Below are 8,805 nucleotides of genomic sequence, written 5' to 3'. Positions count from 1 at the left end.
GGGAATGTCTTTCTCACTGGGGAAGAAGTTCAGTGAAACGTGAGTTGGTCACAACCTTCTCCCTGCCCCCCCCCACATGCAACAGCCGAGCCCCAGCTCCCTCAGCCCCTCTCCCCTCACCCCTTCCCGCAGAAATGTTGCCGGGTAAATAAGAGTCCGCCTGTCTGGCTATTAGGATTCTGGAGACGTTGGCATCTGTAGCAATCATTAGTCAAAGCCGCGCAAGCCAAAGGAGCCGAGGAGTTGGACAGAAAAAATCTTGGAAATGATATACAGGAGCCGCGGAGGCATCAATCCCGGCCGATAAGAGCTCGGCTGCCGGGAGTGAGGCGGCCGCTTAATTGGGCCCTGGGCACCAAGAACAATTGGGGAGGAGGCATCTATGGGTCGGGCAGTGACTCTGGCACCATTTGGGCACCCTACAAAAATGGTGGGGGACTTGAACGCTCTTTTCCCCAAATTTCAAAGGCCCAGTTGGCGTGGGGGGACAACGCCTCCGTCAGCCTCTCCACCCTGGGAGCCAAGAGGAGCGGAGCTAGAGGGCTCTTCCCTTCTCTCTCCCGTCTTAGTGACTGTCTTGGGAGGTACTGCAGGTTGGGGAGCCTGGGCTGGGATTTCAGGTCACAGGGACAGCCTGGAGAGGACTGTGGTCCCTAGAGCAGGTTTTCAGGGGCAAATAACTCATTTGGACTCAGCCTTGGAGATAGCAACAGAATCACTCCCTTTAATAAGCAAGACAGCCCAGAGATATTTGTTCCCTATCCCCACTCACCTGATGTCTTTATTGACACAGAGATAGAGAGACAGAGAGATGCAGTAAGTGTCAGTCCTTCTAGAGGGAGATCTATGTCCCTACATATAGATACATGCATTATGGAACCATCTCTAAACATACTTTCAAATATTTAAGTTTGCAGCAAAATTGCAAAGACTATAAAGATCTCCAAATATGTAGCTTCAATATGTAGCTATTTTATGAGTTGGGACTTCTGCATAAATCTAGATAAAATTTTCAAAATAGAGATTGAGCAACACACGCAGAGTTCTTTCCAACTGAGGGAAAAAACTCACCAATTATTCATCCAGATATTTAGGGAGAGACATCCCAGCTTATACATCCAACACTATAGAGAGATTGGTAATGTGTACACAGGAGTTTAACAGAGGACTGTTACGTTCACTGTGTATCTATAAATCTAAATATCTATAAATCTGCATTTAAATGTGGAGTAGAGAGGGATGTAAAACACATCCTGTTATACACAGAGCAATCTATAAATACATTTTCACGTATACAACTATGGGATTGCTCAGCTCTCTGTAAAGACACGTGTATTTGCATCGAATCTTAGGAATGAGGGAGATTCTCTGATGCTTGTGGGTTTGGGATGCCCCAGCCCAGACTTCCCTGGGAAATAAATGAGAGTAAACTGAAGCCTGTACAAGTAAGTGCTAAGAGGGCCCAGGGACTCATATAATCTATGGCCTTATTTCCAGCATATGGGGCATCTCTCTGGCGATGGATAGGAGCCCTGACAACTGGGCCTGAAAGCATCCTGACTTGATGTAGCCCGAACTGAGACAGAGGTAGAGGACTCTTTCCTTCTTTTCCCTTTAGCTCCCTAACCCAAAGCTGGGGGACGGATCCATGGGAAGCTGGGGTGTCTTTAGGAGGGGAAGGCTCATTAACATTACAAAATGGAGCCATTTAGGTAAAATTTGTTTTTGGCAACAGCTCGGTTAGAGGGAGATGTGAGAAGACTGTGGGCTTTCACACACTACCCTGCACCCATCTTAATTACATAAAACCCAGTCACTGACTGCAGAGAGTTTCCTCCATTCATACAATGCTAGATGGGGTCATCTATATGCCCCCCTCCCATCCCCTCTCTTCACGAGCTCTCTCTTACAGACCTGAATTCCCACCCTGTCAAGAAGGGGTTTGGGCCTCAAGAAAGACATCACAGGGAGACAGCGGCCCCAGAAGAGAGTAGAGCCCCCAGGAGTCATGGTATCTACCACCAGGCTCAGAAGCTGATTGCTTTCCACGTTAGCTCCTTTTTAACTAAGGGGTTGGGGGAAGCAAGGTCTGTACGGGCAAAAGAAAATAAAAGATGGCATGATTTTTAAATCTGGAGTTTTGAGGGGGGAAAATCACCAATGAGCCCTTTTCTTATTGGAGGCAGAGGATTTGGGGAGCCCTGGACTTCCTTTGATTTTTCTGCTTTGGTTTACTGGGGAAAGGGAGGTAAGGAGGGCCCCAGGTGGGCTTGGAGAAGTGCAATCCAATCTAGTTGGCCAGCTTGGGGGAGAGTGATTTACAAAGCAAAAGCTCAAACGCTACTTCCTGAGAAGTCACCAGATCAAAACAGCCTCCTCTAGGCTTTATGACCCCATGTCTACTCCCAACAGGAAAAGCACCTTCAATAAAACCTCAGCCCACGCCCCCATCCTCCACCCAGAGGAGGGGGAGAGACACAGTGTAAAATGAGGGACCTGACCCTTACTCGCTTCATACACACACGCACAAACACACACACACACTCACACACACACTGGGTTTTCCAGCCAGAATGTTGACTTTTTAAAGAAGTATTTACTAGACAAGAATTTTCTCCACTATCTGAGCAGAGAAGCAGCCCTAAGGTATTTGGAATTAAGCCTGAAGAGCAGATTTGATCAGATAAGGATCTGGCCTCAGAGTCCTACATGGCCTTCCAGCCCCCTACAACTCAACAGGCCAACAGGCCACTAAAGGTCACCAAGAGCCTGGCTGCCCCCATCTGTAGGGGCTGCTCCAGGGGGTTGGTTTTCTGGGGAGGCAGAAGGGAAGAAACTTAACAGATGCCTAGGGCTCGAGGGCATGAGTGGGGAGGGGAGGACAAATGGTCTTCAGGCTGGGCTGATGGGAAGAATCATGGGCTACTGGGAAGTTAGTTTAAGGCTGGTTTGCTGTGTCCAGCCTGGCCTTCAGACCTCTTTCATACACACTTGGACACATACATATACTTTGTCTGTTCAGGTGTGGTGATCTGGGCTGGGGGGCTGAGAGAACTGGGGATCTTTCAAGGGCAGAACCCAGCCTCCTCTACCTCTCTGAGAGCTGTGTCACATGCAGATCTGAAGGGATCCCAGGGAACTGAGCCCACACATTCCACACTCCCCAATATGGGGCTGCAGATCATAGCACTTGTGTCAAGTGTAGAGAAGTAGCCTCTGTCCTGCAAAGGCTCCCTAGCATGCCCAGAGCCTTCTGGTCAACCTCTCATTCTAGCTTCTAAGGCCTGGTCATCAGAGGCTGAACAAGGTCCTGGATAACCTAGCCCAACTTCCCTAAGTCCCAAATTTCATCTCCCTCCCACCCCCACCCACACACAGTGAAGCTTCCCAGGAGTGGGAGAAGAAAATGGATCCCAGGGTTCTTCTGTAGGACTCAAGGACAAAGAGATCTCTATCATCTCAGTTCCTCAGTCCAGACTCCTTGGGCTCCTGGGGCCCCATCAAAGCAGTGAAGGGAGGTATCACTACAGACACACCATTCTGGGTTACAAAGACCCGACAAAACGGACGTGGTTTTCTTGGCCCTCTAACAGCTAGCCTCTTCTTGAAATTGAATTTCAAAAAGCCAGAAAGCCCTAGCTTGGGGTCCTGAATCCAGATTCTGTCCCTTCTCCACCTCTAAGGGCTCCAGGGTCTCCAATCCCACTGAGGAGGAAGCTCAGAGCAGTGCCTGTCTCTCCAGGAAAGGAAAGCACAGAATTAAAGCCCAGGACAATGATGTTTCAGCTCAGGAACTCAGCCCAAAGCAATTACACAAAGAGAGGGAGAGTCAAAGACACAGATAAAGTTGACCTGGATATTAAGAGGGGCTGAGGCAATACAATCTCTCTTCCCAGTGCCTGCTTAGAATGAGCCAACACTCCTGCCCTTTCTTTCCTTGCTTTCCTGGAGTCTGGAAACTCCAGCATGAGATATCCACACAGAGGTGAGGATTGGTCTCGGACAAGACTACCACACCATCTACCAGAGAAAAATAAGTTTGTGTGCTCTAATTCTAATTCATGATAGAGGTTAGTGGAGTGGTGGGATTGAAGGTGACTTGGCAAGTGGGGGCTCAGTGGTTTCTGAGAAGAGCTGCCCTCCCTCTGGCTTCTCATTCTAATCCTTCCCACCTGACCTGTGGCATTGGCCCCAAGTCAGCCCCACCCAGACAAAGCCCAGCTCCATCTGGGCTATCTCTTGACACCCCCAGAGGAGGGCTTAGAGGTCTGGGTGGCACAGCCCATCTTGCTCCTCCGTCAGTTCAAGGAGGGCAGGAGTTCAGGAGGAGGAGAACGGGAGGGGAGGGGAGGGGAACTCAACCAGAAAATTAACCCTGGAACAAAGCCTTGGAGACTGGGGGATGGGGGTGGGGGGGAGAAATGCCTGGGTCTGGACCTGAAAGTCAAGTGTTCAGGAGACATGAGGACATGTACTCCTGCCACACATGCACGTTCTCTGTGCCATCAGATGGACTTGCTCAGAAATAGTTTATCAGCCATTGCTTGTTCTGACCTAACCCATGTGTAAACACAAACACAAAATCCACACCTTCAGCGGCTGTGTCCTTTGGTAACCATTGGCCAGGACAAAGGGCCATCATCATCATCATCATCATATCTTGTTAAAAGAATGGAAAGGAAGGGGACTTAAATCCATCACCTGTTTCGTATGGGGGAAGGGAGGGGGAAGGGTCCTGGTTTTCCCTGCTGATTTCCTTTTCCAGAATGCTTCTTTCAACTGACTTGAAGTTATTCAACAAACTAGGTACCAAATACAACTTTCAAAAAGTCTCCACTTTTGCTCCCTTCCCCAACCATGCCAGAGACACTTCGATAAAGCTAATGGCTTCTGGAGCATTTCCAGAAAGATAAATCAAAAGAGGTCTCTTCTAATCACTCCACCTGTCCCCAAGAGGATAAGAGAATGAAAACGAAAAGGTGTGCAAGGTAAGTGTATAGGGAATAATCATAGTCAGAATTTGAATTCAGGGCTGGAGTTCGTATCCACATCCACTGTACAGCCTAATCTAGAGTGTATTATCTATAAAGTCCAGGGAATTGGGTAAGATCACACGGGAGAACATGAGAATAACGCAGAGGATGCCCCACAACCTCAGATCCCAGTGCAGTTGAGACTGATCTCGAAGTATAACTTTGTTAGAACTGGAGGACAAAAGCCAAAGACTCCCCAGAGCTGGGTCAGGGACAGAGGAAGAGGGCTAGAATATTCTCAGCATCACTTATCCCCTTCACTTCAGAGACATGGAGGACCCAAGAACTAAAGAGGGCGGTGGGGAGGGAAGAAGAGGAGTCCGGTGAAGGCCGAGACTGAGACCCCAGTACTTTTTGGTTGATTGGTTGCTAAAGGCCATGTGACCCTGCTTAGCGCATTTCTGATTGGTTGCTTGACCTCTTCTAGGGTTAAAGACCTAGGAACAAAATTAAAAGCTTTCCGGGTTAGGTGGGGCACCTTGACACCTGATGGACCGCCCATCCCCCTATACTCCAGAGAAACCTCAAATTCCAGAATGGGGGAGGGGTGGGAAAGCCAAGAATGTCAAGGCCCGTTTGTGTTTGTACTACTTCCATTTGTATTAGTCCTACAAAACAGCAAAATAAATAAATACATGTAAAGAAAACCCCACCAGAACAAAAAAACAAACAACAAACAACAACGCCGTGGCAAATTATCTGAGAGGAAAGACAATCTGCGATTACTGGGGTGGGAAGAAGGGGGTGATATTTACATGGAACTTTTGAGCCTAAGAAACAGGAAAACGGGGCGAGGGAGTCAGAGAAACCCTCCAAGAGACACTGTGTAAGTCTGTAAAACAGAAACACACTCACTCACCCTGCTACACAGAGCTGAAGGGATCGGGACTGAGATCTGGCCAGGAGCTGGGGAAGGCAGCGAGTCTTGCCTGGGTGTGGGACTTGGGCCCTGATTAAATTCTTGATTGAAGACCATTAGATTCGCTCCCCAAGACCCAAGGGAGGCCGGAGGGAGGGGGGGGCGTCAAGTTATAGACCAAGGGAAACTCCCATCTCCCTGCTGCTTGGATGGAAAGTTTCCAAAAATCCTCAGAATCAGACTGGGAGGGAGGGGTAGAGTCGGGGAGGGCCCCTAACGAGAAAGGGAGAACAGGAGAGTTAATTCTCCAATGGGTTACTGGGAAGAGTCCGCTGGGATCCTAACGGCCTCTCCAGAAAATAAAGGGGTGGGAGGCTGGAGGGGGAGGCCGGTGTTGAGGGACTGAGGCCCGGGAGGGAAGGCTTTGGAGAGTTCTCCACCTGGGCGCCCCGGCTCTTCAGCTCCTCTAGCATGCGGCAGTCCCCTAGAGCAAGGGATGGGGCTCCAGCTCTGACGGCCGGTGTCCTTGGGTCTCTGTTCCCCATCACCCTGCCAGAGTCTGCCTGGGCCCCCTGCCTCTGCCTGATTCCTGTTTCTTTCTCAGTCTTTTGGGCGACAGGGGCACGGTAACAGCGTCCTCCTCCTGTCCCCAACTGCACCTCTCCATCCAGTGGGCGCCCAGAGCCCCTCGCCCCCAAAACATTCCCTCCCCCTCTGCTCTGCCTCACCGCCTCGCTCCCCTCCCCCTTTCCCCTGGCCTAGATGCCTTGCCCTCTAAGGACCCGCTTTCCACCCTGCTTTGGAATCCCTGGCCTCTTCAGAGAACCTGCGTTCCTACGTTGTCATTTTCTTGGTTGAGCCCCCAGTGAAGCACGGGGAGGTGAACACTACGTGTCCTCCACACGCAGGTGTGGAGGACACGTCCTGCCTCCGTGTCCAACGCCTCTGCTGTTCCTTCCTAGAAACCTGAAGGGAGTCTCAGCCTGAGATTGGCCCCAGGGCACCATGCCCATTGGGTCCTGAGGGCTCCATCGCCCAGAGGCCACTCTCTCCTCGGGCCAGGGGACTTTCCTGGCCAGCCTAGTAAAGACATTGCCTCCACTCCCATGCCCATTTATACTCCATTCACAGCAGGAGCCTCTAGGCCTCCAGGGCCTAGCTTGACCTCAGGCCAACACTAGGGATGCCAGGAAAGACCCCGATAGTTAGAGGGAGGGGGAGGCATGAAACCACACTGGCCCCAGACAGACTAAGACCCCAGACTGTGGAGACCCGGACAGCTGCCCACCCAGGCCTGGTGATGAAGAGAGAGAATGTTTCGGGACTCCCTGGGCTCCACCCGCCAACTTTAAGATGCTTCCGCCATTTCAGTTCACAGCCTGTGGGCTCAATAGTCCCAAAGGCCTCCTTCCCTGTCTCCCTCCCCAGCTGCCTGCCCCGCCTGGACTCTGGGCCACTGGCCAAGGGCTGAACTGGCCCCTCCCCAGAACAAGGGCCCCAGAGGCCCTTTGCACTTGCGCCTACAGTTTACACACTCCTAACAAACACCAAACATCCCTGTGTCTGCCGCTGTCTTTCTTCTCAACTGAGAAGGGAGAGGGGGTCAGGGGGACCTGGCAAAGCTCTAAAGGACCCAGGTCTCTCTTTACCCCAGTCGACTTGCAGCTGGAGGGACTGAGGGGCTGGGGGTGGGGAGGGCTGGTCTGGGGAGACAAGCTCCCCCATCCTCCTACCTCCCAGCGGCTTCTCTTCTTCTCCCACCCCGGCCTGGGGAGGCCTGGGGAGGCCTTCTTCCCCTCCCTTCATGAGTGGGAACTGCCTCCTCTTTGGCGGGGTGGGGGGGATTAGGTAAATGGGAGAAAGGGTCAGAGAGAGAGAAAATTAACTTACAGCGTTCGTCTGGGATTCATTTGCGAAGATGTAACCTCTCTCACCATCATCCCCAGCGCCGTAATCCCCTCTAACTGCCAGGCCCTCTGTCCTAGCATTAAACCTCACCAGCAGCTGCGTGGCTGGACAGTTAAGATTATATATGATGTAAATATATTGTGGGTTTGTCAGCTCTCCCTACACCATAAAACTTGGTTTAATGACATCACGTGGTCCCCCAAGAGCCACTCATGGGCTTGCCTTCGGGCCATTCACATAAATAACCTCCAAAAGTTTCAAACTCCTAAATTCACATAGAAGCAGTGCGTGTTTCTCTAATGCTCAGTTACACTAAAAAGCCCTCGTGCTGCTCCCTGGCCTCACCCCATACCCCCCTTGCAGGGTGGGGAGAGGGCAGAGGATGGATCTTTATTTATTTACTTACTTACTTCCATAAGGACCTGTCGCCTTCGAGGTCGTGTTGATATTTTTTTTTCCTCCTATTTTTTTTCTCCTCTCTCCTCTAATTGCTCAGAGTGGGCCGTGTCCCCCTCTTCCCACTCCCCCGGGAAGGTAAGTCCTGCTTCTTCCCCTTCTTCCTCACTGCCAGAGGGGGTGGGTTCCAGGGCAAAGTGGAGAAGCAGGCTCCATGGTCTCTGTTTGGGACCCAGAAGCCCCTCCACTAACTCCCCAAGAGCGATGCCAAACCCTGGTACTTGAAGATTGTTCCAGGAGGCCGGCTGGTGAAGCAGAAGCCTCTGTTCAGGGAGAAAGCAAGAGTCTGGGCCGCACCCACTCGCAGTGCAAGGGAACGTGTCCGAGGCCTCTGTCTAGGTTGTGGGCGCTGATGCCGCCGAAGCAGAGGCTGGGCCCTGAGCACAGGTCTGCGGACCATGACACAGGGTGGAAAACTGGCAGGCACGGCTGTGTCTACCCAAGTCTGGCCGACCGGAGTCACTACTCCAGCTCCTCCAGGGAAAGAGGAGACCCAAACCCTGCGGGGAGGAGGCGTCAGTGCACAGTGGGGCTGGTGTAACCTGCCCA

Source organism: Aethalodelphis obliquidens, unplaced genomic scaffold, assembly GCF_003676395.1.
Source record: "Aethalodelphis obliquidens isolate GAN/ISIS:26980383/991018 unplaced genomic scaffold, ASM367639v1 scaffold8, whole genome shotgun sequence".
In the NCBI taxonomy this organism is placed as follows: Eukaryota; Metazoa; Chordata; class Mammalia; order Artiodactyla; family Delphinidae; genus Aethalodelphis; species Aethalodelphis obliquidens.
The sequence above is the reverse complement of the archived record's forward strand: the minus strand, read 5'-3'. Positions refer to the sequence as shown.